The sequence below is a fragment of the Hydra vulgaris genome, chromosome 08 (assembly GCF_038396675.1).
Source record: "Hydra vulgaris chromosome 08, alternate assembly HydraT2T_AEP".
Lineage (NCBI taxonomy): Eukaryota > Metazoa > Cnidaria > Hydrozoa > Anthoathecata > Hydridae > Hydra > Hydra vulgaris.
The window spans coordinates 7,213,972-7,231,629 of record NC_088927.1 but is presented as its reverse complement, the minus strand read 5'-3'; the positions used below and the strand labels follow the sequence as shown (position 1 = coordinate 7,231,629).

The following is a 17,658-nucleotide window of genomic DNA, read 5'->3' as shown; positions in this document are numbered from 1 at the left end:
TGTGATTCTGTCACGATATTGTGTGATTCCGTCAAGCACATTAAATATTCATTCACATAAACAATATATCCAATATTCATACAATTTATTCCAATTTTAAATATTAAGATAATATGTAGTTATTTACTTTGATGTTTGACAGAAACAATAATAAAATAAAGTTTTATAATTATTTCGTGACGGAATCACAGAAAATCAATGAATTACAATATCGATTTAAATTCAATGAAATCATTAAATTTACCTAATAGTTTTTAAAAACATATTTTACATATTTACTGTACAATATTTCTTTTTTAAAATGATACCATTCTTACCTGTTGATGTATTTTATAACATTAAATAATTAAAGATATATTGCAGTTGCATTTTCCACAAAGAATTCCTAGTCAATTTGTAAACATACCTTGGTTTCACTAATTACCATAAACATTAATTAGCGAATTTTCATTTATTTATTATTTTCTTGTGATTAGATACATAATAAAGCTAATTACACCATAAATTTACTGTAAAAAATTAGATTATAAAATCAAGTTAAGGTTACGCTTTTCGTGGAATTCATCATATATAAAGTCGCGAACGTAATGTCCTAATCCAACTTGACAAAATAGTAAAAAAAAATTGATAATTTAACATTGGAATACCCACCTAATTTAATAGCTTCGAATACGAGAAGTCACAATATGAGGTTTAATAGACAATTAACTAAAAATCCAAAGAGATTTCTTAACAAAACGTGTTATTAACAGCTGGAATAACTTAGATCAAAACGTTGCAGATTCTAAAAAAAATGTTTCTAGATCAAAACGTTGCAGATTCTAAAAAAAAAACGTTTCTAGATCAAAACATTGTAAATTCTAAAAACACTTGAATAGTTTTAATCAATGTCAAACTTATTTTTAACACAAATCCAAATCAGCTGTTAAAGCCTACTAGGCTTTAACAGCTGATTTGGATTTGATTTAACAAGCCTACTAGCCCTTTTCTAACAGTACTCACACTCAGACGACACACACTAGGCTTAGCCTAGTGTGTGTCGTCTGAGTGTGAGTACTGTTAGAAAAGGGCTGTCAAATTTTTTAAAATTATACTAAAAACTTAGAGAAAAATTCAAAGCTGCCAACTGTCCTTTATTTTTTTTACCAATAGGCTATGAAGTTCGAATTGCAGTTTTAAAAAACATTTTTTCAGTAAGTGTACCGATATGATGTCCGCGAAGTTTTGAATAAGTTTTGAGTTGTTGTTTTTTTTTTTGCTTACATTAAAATGTTACAGTACAATTATATGCCTTATTTATGATGTTAAAATTAAAAAAATTCCAATATCAGCATAACTAAAATAAGAAAAACATATATAAATATAAGCATATATACACTTACAAATGATGTTAGCAGTTTATAGATGCGCACATACATAAACTGCTCACAATTAAACATAAGCTAGGATCTGAAAGAAGATCACAAGATCTTGTCGTCAGAACTTCATAAAATACTAGCAAGCAAAATAAAGACAAGTATAACACCAAATAAAGACAAGTATAACATCAAATAAAGACAAGTATAACATCAAATAAAGACAAGTATAACATCAAATAAAGACAAGTATAACATCAAATAAAGACAAGTATAACATCAAATAAAGACAAGTATAACATCAAATAAAGACAAGTATAACATCAAATAAAGACAAGTATAACATCAAATAAAGACAAGTATAACATCAAATAAAGACAAGTATAACATCAAATAAAGACAAGTATAACATCAAATAAAGACAAGTATAACATCAAATAAAGACAAGTATAACATCAAATAAAGACAAGTATAACATCAAAAAAAGACAAGTATAACATCAAATAAAGACAAGTATAACATCAAATAAAGACAAGTATAACATCAAATAAAGACAAGTATAACATCAAATAAAGACAAGTATAACATCAAATAAAGACAAGTATAACATCAAATAAAGACAAGTATAACATCAAATAAAGACAAGTATAACATCAAATAAAGACAAGTATAACATCAAATAAAGACAAGTATAACATCAAATAAAGACAAGTATAACATCAAATAAAGACAAGTATAACATCAAATAAAGACAAGTATAACATCAAATAAAGACAAGTATAACATCAAATAAAGACAAGTATAACATCAAATAAAGACAAGTATAACATCAAATAAAGACAAGTATAACATCAAATAAAGACAAGTATAACATCAAATAAAGACATGTATAACATCAAATAAAGACAAGTATAACATCAAATAAAGACAAGTATAACATCAAATAAAGACAAGTATAACATCAAATAAAGACAAGTATAACATCAAATAAAGACAAGTATAACATCAAATAAAGACAAGTATAACATCAAATAAAGACAAGTATAACATCAAATAAAGACAAGTATAACATCAAATAAAGACAAGTATAACATCAAATAAAGACAAGTATAACATCAAATAAAGACAAGTATAACATCAAATAAAGACAAGTATAACATCAAATAAAGACAAGTATAACATCAAATAAAGACAAGTATAACATCAAATAAAGACAAGTATAACATCAAATAAAGACAAGTATAACATCAAATAAAGACAAGTATAACATCAAATAAAGACAAGTATAACATCAAATAAAGACAAGTATAACATCAAATAAAGACAAGTATAACATCAAATAAAGACAAGTATAACATCAAATAAAGACAAGTATAACATCAAATAAAGACAAGTATAACATCAAATAAAGACAAGTATAACATCAAATAAAGACAAGTATAACACCAAATAAAGACAAGTATAACATCAAATAAAGACAAGTATAACATCAAATAAAGACAAGTATAACATCAAATAAAGACAAGTATAACATCAAATAAAGACAAGTATAACATCAAATAAAGACAAGTATAACATCAAATAAAGACAAGTATAACATCAAATAAAGACAAGTATAACATCAAATAAAGACAAGTATAACATCAAATAAAGACAAGTATAACATCAAATAAAGACAAGTATAACATCAAATAAAGACAAGTATAACACCAAATAAAGACAAGTATAACATCAAATAAAGACAAGTATAACATCAAATAAAGACAAGTATAACATCAAATAAAGACAAGTATAACATCAAATAAAGACAAGTATAACATCAAATAAAGACAAGTATAACATCAAATAAAGACAAGTATAACATCAAATAAAGACAAGTATAACATCAAATAAAGACAAGTATAACTTACTAAAAAATAAAGTAAAAATTAAAATAAAAAAGTTATAAAATCCAAGTTAAACAACAACTTTCAAAATATTAAAAGTATCTGAGTATATATACTTGATAATATATTATCAAGTGAAAAAATACGTTTTTTTAGATTGAGCTTGAAAAGATAGAATGAAATTGGTTGATTAAAATTCCGCAAATCAATATTATTCCATACGTGGGGTCCACGACAAGCAATGCAAAGTTGATTAAACTTTGTGTGATAAAACGGCTCATTTAAAAAATTTATGTTTCTCGTATTGTATTTGTTGTTAGATTTGAGTTTAAAAATATTATTAAAAGCATAAATTATGTTACTCTGGATAAAAGAGTAATAAAGTTGGCTTAAGCAATTTTTATTAAGGTAGTTACAAGCTTTATATAGAATCCCAATGGTTTTTTGAAGTTTTAGTAGATTCATAATTAATGTGTTGATTCCAGGAGATGTTTTCATCGAGATAAACGCCTAAGAATTTTGTAACGGAATTTTTTGTTTCAATTTCGTCTATATAAAGTTGCAGCAAGTTTGTGGGTAAAAATCGATTTTTTGCATTCGAACGGAATAGAGTCTGTTTGGTTTTATTGATATTTAAAGTTAGCTTATTACATTTAAACCAGTTTAATATATGTTTTAATTCTTTATTCATAGTGGTAAAGAGTTTATATATATTACTGTTTGAGAGGAATAGATTGGTATCATCTGCGTACATGATACTTATAAGGTTAGAAGCTTTATTTCAATCATTTTTATAAATCAAGAAAAGTAGTGGTCCAAGGATTGAACCCTTAGGAACACCGCACATGATATCAAGATAATTATTATGATAACCGTCGTTGCTAATTACAAATTGTTTCTTTTTGTAGGTAGCTTCTAAACCAATTTAAAGCAGTACCTTTAATTCCATAATATTTAAGTTTTTTTAGTAAAATACAATGATCTACTGTGTCGAAAGCTTTTGATAGATCAATGAAAATACCTAACAAGCAATGTGATTTTTTCAAAAGATTTCGAGATTTCATGCACAAACTGGATTATTGCATGCTCTGTTCAGTTACCTTTTTTAAAGGCGAATTTTTTGTTATATAGTAAGTTATTTTTGTTGAGATGTTTGTATATTCAATTAGACATTATTAAAATTAATGAAAATATCAAAAGAGATGGGACAATAGTTGCTAATATTTGATCTGTCACCCTCTTTTTTTTTTTTTTTTTGAATTTTATTTAGGTGCTCCAAGAAGTCCTTGCGGTCTTCTCACAGAGCACTGCGGATGAGCATTTAGATGGAAGTTCACGCCTCCCTCCTAACCGACGTTGCAAGACTTGCATAGAGGTGGGTTTCAACTGCGTATCTTTTGTTTCTGAGGCAAGTGCGCTACCACTGCGCCACGGTTGCTTGTTTTTTTTTTGTTATTTAGGTGTCCCAAGAAGACCTAACGGTCTTGTCACAGAGCACCATAGAAGTGCATTTAACTAGGAAGTTCACGCCTCCTTCCTTACCGTAACGCGAAAATAGTCCTAGTTCGTTTTGAACCTGGACTATTTCCTGCTTCTAAGTCAAGCGCTCTTACCACTGCGCCACGGCCGCTATCTTTAAAGATAAGCGTAACTTTAGCAACTTTTAATTATTCTGGGAATATTCCTTGATTAATATGTTTTAATATACCGAAACAGTCTATAATTACATTTCCATTAATTTCATCTGGTCCTGTTGCTTTTTTACTTGTCAAAGAATTCAAAGCTACTTCAGATTCCTCAAAAGATAATTCTGAGGTTAACTCACCAGAACAAACACAATTATCCATAGGTACGAGGAAATCATTAAAAGAAGCCGTCGTATTTGGAATCTTATTTGATAGGGAAGGACCTATCCCAATGAAAAATTTATTAAATTTATGCGATTCGGCTCTTGGATCAAATAAACTTATGTTATCAACTTTAATCATCTGTGGCAGAAAACCTAAGCATGATTTTTGTTTTACAGTAATTTCTTTCATAATTTGCCATGTGCGTTTCAAGTCGTTTTTACATTTATTAATTAATTTTGAGTAGTAATTTCTTTCAAGACTTTTACATATTTTTTCAAATAGATATTTGTAGTTTTTATATATTTTTTCGCTAACAGGCGTTTTTGTTTTTAGATATTTAATATATAACTTCTGTTTAACTTTTGACCTTGTTCTATAGTATTTCTCCAGGTAGCTGCTTCGTTGAGGATTTGGCGATTCACAAAATGTGGAAATGTGAAACTTGATTTCTAGGTAAAAATAATTAAATTAGAAAACAAAATACTGCTGTCTTTGCTGGGCTAAAAACAACCCAATCTCGCGAAAAGAATTCTTCTTTTGGCATTCTGATTTTTAAAACAGACATTGGAAATATATGGTTTCAAGTATCTTTTGGCATATCCAGTGGAAAGGGAACGTAACCAGCCCTGACAAACCTGTCAAGCTAAGTAAAAAAAAAAAATTGAAAAAAGGTAAAAATTTTAATTAAGTCACCGATGTCAAATGGCTGCTGCAAAGCCGCCATTTTTTATTGTTATATTATATATAATATATTAGCATATTACATATAATATATCAGTATGATATATTACATATAATATTGTGTGTTTATCATTATTAATTTATAAATTAAATTAAATTATATAATCAAACGAATTGCCTGTAAAAACAACTTTTCATAATACGTCACTTTTAAAGTTTACATTACACTAGGTTTGATCGAATGAATCATTTTTTTAATATTCAAGACCCACTTTGAAATAAAAATTAAACAATAGCTTTTCAAAACCATGGTTATTTGCCGCCAACAATAGAGCAAGCAAGTTTTATCATAGTCAATAGAAATCTATTGAATAGTCATTAGTCATAGTCATTGAATAGTCAATAGTCATTGTCAATAGAAATCTATTGCCGCCAATATTGTAGTCAATAGAAATCTATTGACAATGATAAAACTTGCTTGCTTACTAATATTTTTGGATGCTTTTGTTTTATTAATTTGTTATATTGACAAGGACCACGGTACAAAATGGAAAAGCGCAAGAGATTAATTTTTTTATAAGGTACATTGAAGTTTCCCGTTCCTCTGGTATGGTATCTATTTTTGCTATTTTGGAAGAAATTCTTTGAAAAGTGAGAAGGAACAAGTTCAAGTTTATATTTGAGCATAAATAACAAATTTTGGAATATATTGATTTGATATACATTTAATGCTTTCAAATTTTTTAAAAGTGGCTCAGCCCGCGAGAGTCTATCCTTATTAAAAACTATTCTTGCAGCATGTTTTTGTTTTCGATATAGTGTGGTTAGTTTGGATCTATGAGTGCTCGCCCATGCAACATTAGCGTATATGTAGTAGCTTTGTATAAACGAGAAGTATAGAAACTTTAAATTATCAGGAGACAATATAGAACTAGCTTTGTAGAGGATACCAATGTTTTTTGATATTTTGGTATTTAATATATCTATATGTGATTTCCATGAGATGTTCTCATCAATAAGTATCCCAAGAAATTTAGTTGCTTGGGTTCTCTCTATTTCTTTAGTATCTATATTTAGCGAAGGTAAATCGGGTGGTATTTTTTTAAGGTTAGAATGAAAAAGAATGTATTTGGTTTTTTCTGTGTTTAACGATAATTTGTTAGATTTTAACCAACTGTTTATTTTTTCAAGTTCAGTATTTGTAGTTTCATAAAGTTCTGTAATTGATGAGGATGCATAAAATAAATTGGTGTCGTCCGCGAACATTATGAAATCTAATTAACTTGAGGCTTTAGGAAGATCGTTTATGTATATTAAAAACAAAAGAGGTGCAAGAATGGAACCTTGGGGGACACCGCATTTTATTTTGAGTAATTTTGAAAATTTTTAATAGAGAACTGATTGATTTTTCTTTTATATACTTTAGTTTTAGGATTGTTATAGGTTCTTAAATCTTGAGATAATGAAAAATAAATAGGAAAATGGTCTGATAAATCGGTTTTGATAATTCCTGTTTTTAAAGAAGTTTCGAGAAATGTATTTGTTAATATATTGTCTATTGCAGAGACAGAGGTTGGGGTTATCCGAGTAGGTTTGTTGATGATTGGAAGGATACATAATTGAAACAGATTATCAAAAAAGAGTTTAGTAACCGCGTTTTCTTTGTAGTTTAGACTGTCAATATTAAATCTCCTATAAAGAAAATATTTTTTCCCTTGTCATTTATTTTAAGAAAGATTTCATTTAAAAATTTGAAAATTTAGTTATATCACCTTCTGGAGGTCTATAGCAAGTGGAAATTATAATATTTTTTGATTTATTACCCGTTATCTCAATAGTAAAGACTTCGGTATCAGTGTCTGAGATGTCTTACTTTAAACACTCGATTATCTCGGATATACGTTGCAATCCCTCTTCCCCTTTTGTTTGTTTTTCTTTCAAAAGATATTAGTTTATAATTTGGAATTTGAAAATTTGTGTTCGTTTGAAATGATTCATCAGAACACCACGTTTCAGTTATGCAAATCATACTTAATGAGTAGTTGCAATCTATTAGAAAGTGTTTTAGTTTATCAAAATTTTTATTTATACTTCTTATATTTATGTGTATTGCAGTAAAATTATTTTTTAAAGTTTCGAGTTCAGTTTTAAAAGTTTCTATTTTAAAGTATTTCGAATCAAAATTATTTCTGTTAAAAATTTGCGCATCAGAATCGTAAAAATCATTTAGTAAAATATTATTAGCAGTTTCGAAGACGTTGCAACGCAGCGTTTCAAAATCTTTTGTTTTGTTTTTGTTTTCGTTAGTCATTGCGTAAAGTGCGGTAAATTAAAACGTGCTAGCATATAAAAAATGTACAGAACTATTTCACATATCTAGACTTAGTTAAAAATTAAAATTATTTACGAAAATCTCTGACGAATATTTTATCATATTTGATAATAGCAAATTTACCTTCCTTTCGAAATCTTTTTACATCTTCCCAAAGCTTTTTTCTTAGTTCCATCGTTTCGTTCGCATAGTCTTCATTAATGAATATTCCGGTTCCTTTGAGTTTTTTTGATAGCGTTCAGATTTTATTTTTATTTTGAAAGTCTAGTAGTTTAATAATTATAGCTCTTGGAGATTTATCTTCATTAGTTTTCCCAATGCGGTGAGCTCTTTCAATGGTTACGTCTTCAGAGATTCCCAGTTTGTTTCTAAATAGATCTTTAACTTTCTTTGTACAGTCATTCCAAGATTCCATGGGCAGCTCAGTTAAACCATCAATCCTTAGATTATTGCGGCGTGAACGATTTTCAAGGTCAATACTTTTTTTTTTAGATTGTTAATTTCCATGGCCATCAAACTGTTAGTTTCCGAAATTTTTTTTAAGAAGTTTTCTTCCTAAATTGTTGATACTTTCCTTTATTTCATTGATGTCTTTTTCAATTGTCATAACCTTCGATTTGCTTTTATTGAACTCGTTTTCAAGTTTGTCGAGCCGATCTGTTATTATTTTTAGATTAGCACTTATGATATCGCTAAATATCTTTTCCTGTTTTTTTAAAAGGTTGATATTTCACTAAGAATACTTTTATTTTGTTCCTCCAGTTTGGTGGTTATTAGTTTTTCAATATTTATCATTGAAACTTCCATATCGTAAATTTTTTTTGATAAACACGTCTTGCTCTTACCATGCCGCAGATGGTCCTACTATGTATGTATACGTAATGGTATGTATGTATACGTAATACGCAGATGGTCCTAGTATGTATGTATACGTAATATATGTATATATCTATAGTAATATAAGTATTTGTATAACGTAATTTATATATGTATTGTTTAAAAACAACGAGACTTTCAGCATAGTAAAAAGAATGAATAATCATAAGTTAGCATAGTCATAAGAATTCTTTTAACATTTATCCCAAATTAAACACGAAACAATTGGCTATATATTGTAGTTTATCCCACAGTGAGCAGAGCCCGCGTAGCTCAGTGGTTAGAGCACTAGTCTTGTAAACTAGGGGTCGAGAGTTCAACTCTCTCCGTGGGCTAATTTCTACTTTTCAGATTTTTCATTTCTTTTTTCTTTAAGTAACTTTTTTTAAGTGCCAATTTAAATAAATGTTTTTAAGTTACCTAAAAAGCAATAAATAAGTAATAACAAATAATTGTATTAAAAAATAACTTTAAAAAGTTGTTAGTTAAAAATAAATTTTAAAATGTTTACAAAATGCGCTTTCATGTAACACATAAAAAGTAAATTTAAAGCGGCACATTAAAACGAAATTACTCATAACTTTATAGTTTTAAGGTCAACCTTTGGATCTCCTAACGACCGGCGCTACATAGATTATACTTTAAACTTTTTTATAAGTCTATACGTACCACAAAAACTACCGTACCGCAAAAATCACAATGTTGGCTTAAGTGACCTAGCATGTAGAAAAAGATTCAGGATTAAAAAAATTTGATATATTATGATAGCTAATATGTCAGCCTATAAATTAAAGCAGCTTTAGTGGTTTTTTTTATTTGTTAAATACTTTGGTATTTGCACTAGAGTAAAAATTTATAAAAGTGTGTAGTTTTTTTTGTTTTGTAGGAGCCTAGAAGCCGTATCAGAGAATAAGTTAGCAAAATATAGATTTTCTATTACCTATGGTTATAACTAGATATTGAAAAAAGTTTTTTTTTCTCAAGTAGTTATAAATCTTTATAACACCCTCATAAAGAAAGGAAGTATTATTGTTGTTTTTAGGGTACATTTTATAGAATTCACTTTATAGACTATGTTTTGAAATAAAAAGCAACAACAATAAATTACCATTGCATTTGATTTTTTTTAAAGAAAATAATATATATTTTTCTTAAAAACAATATTTGAACACACCAGTAATAACACAGACATCTAAAATGGCTGCAGACTTTATTAAATTATTATAACAATAGGTTACTACAACAATGTTAAGTTAACATAGATAAATAAAATAGTACTTTAACTGATTACTTTAATTCAAAAAAAGACTATTGATTGTCGTTTTTAGATGTTGAGAAGTGCTGGTTTGCTGCTAAAAGCATAACCGGTTTAACACCATCAACTCTGCAATTTACTTTGCTGCAAATTGAACGGAGAACATCAAGACAATTAGGACATTGCTTTAGGCCAAAAGCTTGACATTTCCTTTGTTTGCAAAAACATTCAACTTTACATTTAATAAATTTTTCTTTAGTTTTTTCTTTCTTTCTTTTGACTTCCTTCTTATGCTATATCTATGTTATTTTTTTCTAACTCTATTTGATTAAAAAAATTATCGTTAAACATTTTAGAGTACATTAGTCGCTTACAGAACATATCTAAATACTAAAAAACAACTTTCACTTTTGCTGCAACATCTTTTGCACGCATTGAACCATAGACCTGAGTAACACGAGTAGATATTTTTTCAAGGTTTGGTTTGATTGATACTAAAAAACAAGTTTCAAGTAAAAATTTAGATTTTGCTCTAGGTTCAAACACAAAGTAAGTTTTAATAAATTCTTGCAATTATTATGTTTTAAAAATGTTATTGATTTTTAATACGTAAAAAACACGATGTAAACTTTGTTTAAAACACTGCAATGACATCTTTAGAATCAAGAGGTATCATAGAATCAAATATAATCGTAGTAAAAAGCGAGAATGTATAGCCTATAAAATGTTTAAAAGGATAACCTATCTTGTGGTTTTTGTGGTGCATCGGGTATTTTCTCCAAGATTAAATTAGCATTAACTGGTTTTATTTAAAGCAAATCAAATAATATTAGGACACGCCATATTTCAGCTTCATAGGTTCACTAGCTGCAGAGATGCAATCGATAAATTGATTGCGGTTTTTGGGGTACACATACAAAAAACAAAAAAAGTTCAGTTAACAATAACAACAAAACTATTTGTTAAAAATTAATCAAACTAGCTGGGAAGAACTTTAAGCAACTCTAAACACATTCTTATCAGTTTTTCTCAAAAGCAAATAACAAAAAAGTTATTGAGATGTGTTTTTTTGGTGTTTTTGCGGTACGTATACCTGTATATGTACCGCAATGTTTTTGCGGTACGTATACCTGTATATGTAATGTATTCAGTGCCGTGGCAAGTGGGTTGTAAGTTTTTTTTTATTTTATAAGAAAAAGGATTAGTATATGAAGATATTTATCTAGGATTAATATATGGAGATATTTATTTCTAATTTCAACTTTTTAATTATTCCTTATGCTAGCTTTTTTTTTTTTTTTTTTTTTTTTTTAATTTTAGGTGTCCCAAGAAGTCCTAACGGTCTTGTCACAGAGCACCGCGGAAGTGCATTTAACCAGGAAGTTCACGCCTCTTCCTTACCGTGATGCGAAAATTTGTCCAGAGTTCGTTTCGAACCTGGATCTCCTGCTTATAAAGCAAGCGCTCTAACCACTGCGCCACGGCCGCACAACTTCAATTTTATTGAAAAATTTTGTAGAAATCTATAAAAAAAAATTTATTAGTTAAAAACTCTAGTTACTTTAATTATTCTGTTTTTTAAAAGAATTTTGTTAATTATTAAAAGTCCTTTCATGAGATTTTTTTAAAAGAGCAACGAAAGTATATTAGAGCTTCTTCTTCCGTGTCTATTAGGTATCATCCAATTATAAATGAATATCTATTAGAAATTATCTAATGATTTTCCTTTTTATTGTTTGCATCTCACTCCTTTTAGCAATATGGCAGTAACAGTTACTTTAAACAATATATCAGTAACAGCAATATGGTAGTAACAGTATATTTTAGCAATATGGAAATTTACTCTGGATTTTTAATACCATTTAGTTCAAGATAGAAAGTTTAAAAAATAACATAACGTATATACAAAGGAATACCACCCACCCACCAATCAAATCACAACCCGTTTTAAAATTTTCTCAAATATTGCACCCGTTTGTCTCTTTCTATTCTACTTCTCTTTTCCACGTTGCGTTTTGTATTTCTGTATCTTCATTGTTTTATACATCATTGCAGCCATCATCATCTTGATACATCATCGCAGCCATCATCATCATGATACATCATCGCAACCACCATCATCATGGTACATCATCGCAGCCATCCTCATGATGATACATCATCGCAGCCATTTAATGGTTGCATTTGTTGCACTGTTTGACGAGTCTACTTGCTGCTATTTTTTTATTCTGTGTACACTTTTGAATATATATATATATATGTATATATATATTAAAGCCCAGCCGATTTCCCAGCCGGCACATCTGGTATTGTAAATAGGCAGAGTATTTATCCCGTATTATGTACCGCTGTTGATACCAGAAAAACGCGCATCTAATTTTAAGTTTTAAATTCGAGTTCATTACCACGTTTTAATCAAAAATACGTATAATCGTGCCCGGTTTTGTTTAAATATAAACATTTTTAAGTTAGGATGCAGAGCGCATGTGTACATTAAAATCGCAAGATCAATATTAAGAAGTTCTAGTGAAAAGTCGTTATTTCATTTATGTAACTTTTAAAATTGTCTAAAATTATTATCTTTTTTTAATAAAAACATGTTCTATAACTATATTCTGGCAGGAATATAATATAATATATAATGTTATATAATATAATACATAAGTAATATTATTTTATTATGTTATGTATTCTTAAGTTCATTAATATAATATTAAGTTATTATAAAAGTTATCGTTAAAGCACTATACAGTTTTATGTATACTATTATTAAATGATGTTATCTTTTACAACTCATCAGTTTAATTTGTAACGGTTATATATCTGTTATCACATAATATATGTGATAAAAAATAAATACAAAATAAACCTAGAAGTATAGATAGAATAAGTCTATCTATACTTCTGGGTTTAGTCTAAACATCTAATAAATATTTTGTTGTTATTGTAGCTACATATTAGCGCAAACTGTACTTACAGTATCCACTGGTATGTCGATATACGTGATAATGCTTTAGCCGAACATTATTTAAAATTATAAAAAATTGCGATGATTGGAGGCTGGGAACAAAAAAGCCCCAAAATTTTTGCCCCCCCCTGTCCCAAACGTGAGAGCAACAAGTTGATGAAGTATTTTTTGTACTATTCTTAACTAGACTTATATTCATCAATAAATTTTAAGTTTCATAGTATTATCTTTTAGCGTTTAAAAATTATTACCATATAAAATTTGCAATACCCTCAATTTGAGGGGGGTTTAAACTTTATATGGTCATAATTTTTGAACGCGAAAATATTTTAAAATGGAATCTAAAATTTATCGAAGAATATAAGTCTAGTTAAGAATAGTACAAAAAATACTTCATCAACTTGTTGCTCTCACGTTTGGGGCAGGGGGGCGAAAATATTTGGGCTTTTTTGTTCCCAGCCTTCGATCATCGCATCTTTTTGCAAACCCTCATTATTTGACATAAGTATAAACATATAAATGTTTGGAGTTTGCTCCATGCCTGGAAGTTACCTATCTCGAACACCAAAAAATTCTTTTACGCCTCTGAATACAAACTAAAGTACAACATTAACTTTATTTTTATTGTTTTTAAAGTATTTTAGGTAATTTTCATTGTTCTGATTTTGTAACTTTCCCATGGTTACCCACTTTTTTTTTTCTTCTGAAATCACTGTAATAAAGTCTATTAAATTAGAAAAAAAAAATCTTATTAAAACAAGTGATGATCCTAGGTTACCGGTATTTTGAATTGGAGGCACATTTTCCTAAGTTTTAGCTGCAGCCATTATTAGAGGTCTATAATTTTTTACTGAATTGTATCTTATTAGTAAACTTCTAAAAATTTAGATGCCTATCATATATAGAAATTAAAAAAATATTTCTTTTCACTTCTTAAACTGCAGGTTTTGTATATTGACTCATCAAAAATCAAGTTTTTGTACTTGCAAACAATTTTTTCGGTTTTTTAGGTAGCCATTATGGAAAAAAATGTGACATTCAAGAATTCAATGTCAAAGTTTTATTAAAATAAGTTTAGAGTTGTATACAATAAAAAAAGTAGAAGGTTTTCTGAAATTTTGTTTTTAAAATATAGAGCTTCAAAGTATGAACAAATCATGTTTTTGCTACTGAAGTTTTTATTTTTGGAAAAATCAGAAATTTCAAATGACCATATCTCATGAACCACAAAAGATTTTATTCTGACATTTTCAGGAATTGCCTATCTCGTTGATATTAACAAACCCACTAAGTTTCATCAAAATCTGAGGGGGTCTATGTTGAAAACCTAAAATTTTGGTCCATTTGGCATGGAATGACCCTTGGTTAAAAGTATTAAAAGTGGTGTACACTTTTAAATGTTTGAGTTTTGACACTTACAGCCATTGTGTAAACTCCAAACTTTTGAATGTTTATGCTTATATCAAAAAAGAATGTTTTGCGAAGAATTGATTGGGGTGATTGGAGTTTGGGAACAAAAAAACCCTAATTCTTGGGCCTACCCAGCCCTGAACGTGGGAGCAACGAGTTTTTAAAATATTTTCTTTACTTTTTTTATCTAAATTTATATTCATCAACAAATTTCAAATTTCATGCAATAATTACTATTTACTAATTAGATTACTTCTATTTCATAATTTACTCAAAATATTTTTGGAGAAATTTTAATAAAATATTTTTGGATATTTAATGCTGGTTTTTTACCAAATTTTAAGTTTAAAACATTATTTTACATATGGATTTTTAGTTGAAGGATGAAGGCAAAATGAGTGACAAAGAATTCAGAAAGATAAAACTAACTCAATTGAAGCTAATATTTTTGTGGATGTGGTGTCTACAAACTGGCTGCATTCATTCAGGTTTAAGTAAGAACTTTTCTTTTGGTTAAATTAATTTTTTTGTTTCTGATATAGATTTCTTAAACTTGGAAAAACTATCTAAAAACATCAGAGGATTTTCTTCGAAATTGTCCTTCTTTATGATGCACCACCAAAGGCAAACACTGTCAGATCTTTCAATAAAATAGGATTCAATTGTTTGCCTAATAATGTAATTTTTAAGTATGATGTTGTATAGTGTATTTTTAGTTGTATAAACAGTAATTGTAAGAAATTGTAAGAAATAATACATTTATATAATACAAGGTAAATAAATTCTCTACTATTATACATTAGTATACAACTAATTTTGGTGCAATTTTGTTTTTATGAAATGAAGATAGCATGTGTTTTTATTATATTATAAAAACTATAATATAGATGTGCATATTGAACACTGTACAAGTTAATAAAATTTTCAAATATTAGTTTTTTGTTATTATTTTTGAAAACCAATGCGTGTGCGCGTTTATTTATACATGTAATAAAAACACGTTTCAGACGCGTGTTATGTGTCCAATAATCTACGCGTCTAAAACGTATTTCTGGTACGTGTTCTACTCGGTAAAATGGCTAACATACATTCGTGAATAACACGTATTCTGAAAAGTTTTAAATGCGCATTTAATACCAAGAAAACACCGTATTGAATAATATCTAATTACAGTGTTTTATGCGTATTTTCAAGAGTTTCAAATGCGAGTTTCATACTCAGCAGGACGCGCATTGCATACTCGTTGCTTTTCGAATAGCAAAAGTTATACAAAAAGCTTTTTTGCTATTCACCATTTAAAAAGTTTTAATTAATTTAATCGTATTAAATACTGTTCCTTACTTCAAGCTAGTTAATTCAGTATGGCAATACAGAAACACTCATAAATGCATGCGATAGAGGCAGCGAGTGAATTTTAAAACTATTGATATAATTGTATAAGTGAATAATAGACCTTTCCAATAAACAATTATTTCTGAATATAAGCTTTTTTCCTTGAGTTGATGTATTGTAAAGCTTATGACTTTGGATGAAACTGCTAAAAAGACAAAACAAGTATTTCTGTACAAATCTACAGAAAGTAGAGCCAGGGCTGTCTCGAAGAGATTTTAAAAAGGAAAAGAGGAGGGGGGGGGGGGGTCTTTGTGAAAAAAAAAAGTTTTTTACCGACTTTTATTTGCCGAATGCCTACTAAACAGCCAAGTTTGCTGACTCCAGTATCAAATTTGCCGACTTATTTTTGAAAAATATTTTCCTAGGAAAATATTTTTCAAAAATAAGCCCCAACCTCCATTACATCGCCATCTCAACTAATCTGACCTGTGAGATACATTGACAATGAATGGATGAAAATGTTTTTTTAGCGAAGCCTTATATACTACAAATAAAGCTTTTCAAAACTTTGAACTTCTAATTAAAACTAATTTAGAAAAATCAATAATTGATAAAAATGTTGAGTAAAAAGCTTTCTAAAAAGATAAAAACTGACTCAATACCTGTACTTTGATGTCTTCACATACAAGTGTTAGCTACAAACTGCTGACCTAATTTTTTAAATGGGCCATTTCACATTATTACAAAAGCAATAGACTCAATGAAGTTAAACAAATTTCTCAAGAAAAGGGATTTAGTTGAATACCTGAAGTCTGGTGGTTTTGTTGCACAACTTACTAACTAGTGGTATATTCACTGCGCTAAATGTTGTAAACAAGTCATTTCAGCGACATGTTACCACTATGTTTCAAGCAACAGCAAAATTTAAATCATTTCGAGAAAAACTAAAGCTTTGGTTCAGGCTGCCTAATCATCTCTTTTCATTATTTATTTTAGAATGGCTTGCTGGACAAATTAATATCATTAAAACCGAACACAAAAACAAAGTACACGTGGATCCGATAGCTTCATCGGATTATCTATAACTGAGCCAAACATTAAAGAACTTGTGTGCAAGCTTATAATATAAGCTTGCACACAAGTTATAGCAAATTATAGGTTATAAGTCGCATTAATTGTTTTAACGTTAAATTAAAAAAGGCTTTTTTAGCATGGAAAATATTTATTTTTCTACCACTGCTAATGTCCCTTTTTTTGCTCAGAGGAATGACATATATATATTCTTTTGAGTGACTGATCCAGGAATTTTTGATGGAGGAGGATGTTCAAATATTTTTGTATTTGGTGCCTCAATTTCTAAGATATTTTAGGACTTTCAGATTCTGGTGGTAGGGGAGGGGAGGGGGGAGAGGGGAGGGGAAGAGGGGGAGGGGTGTTGCATACCCCTCATCCTCCCTACTGGATTCGTCACTGATTCTTTTAAAAAAAGAATAAAGGGGGAACTGAACTAAAAACCGTTTACGAACCACTACAATAAAATCAAAACACGTAAAAAAAGCCAAGTACTCCCTTAAGTATTTGTTTATTTGTGTGTGTTGTATACTTTTATGCTTTATTTAAAAACAAAATAGAACAAGAAATGTCAAAATTCAATTTTTTTTTGAATGGCATTATTTAAAAAAATATAAATTAAAAAAAATTTTCTATACTCGT

General features: G+C 28.6%; 1 non-coding gene across 1 annotated transcript; it reads left to right on the top strand.

Annotated features, from left to right (window-relative positions):
- The first annotated feature begins 9,242 nt into the window (after positions 1-9,242).
- Positions 9,243-9,315, top strand: trnat-ugu (transfer RNA threonine (anticodon UGU)). The gene has a single exon. It is a non-coding gene; the product is annotated as a tRNA-Thr (tRNA).
- The last annotated feature ends 8,343 nt before the right edge of the window (positions 9,316-17,658 follow it).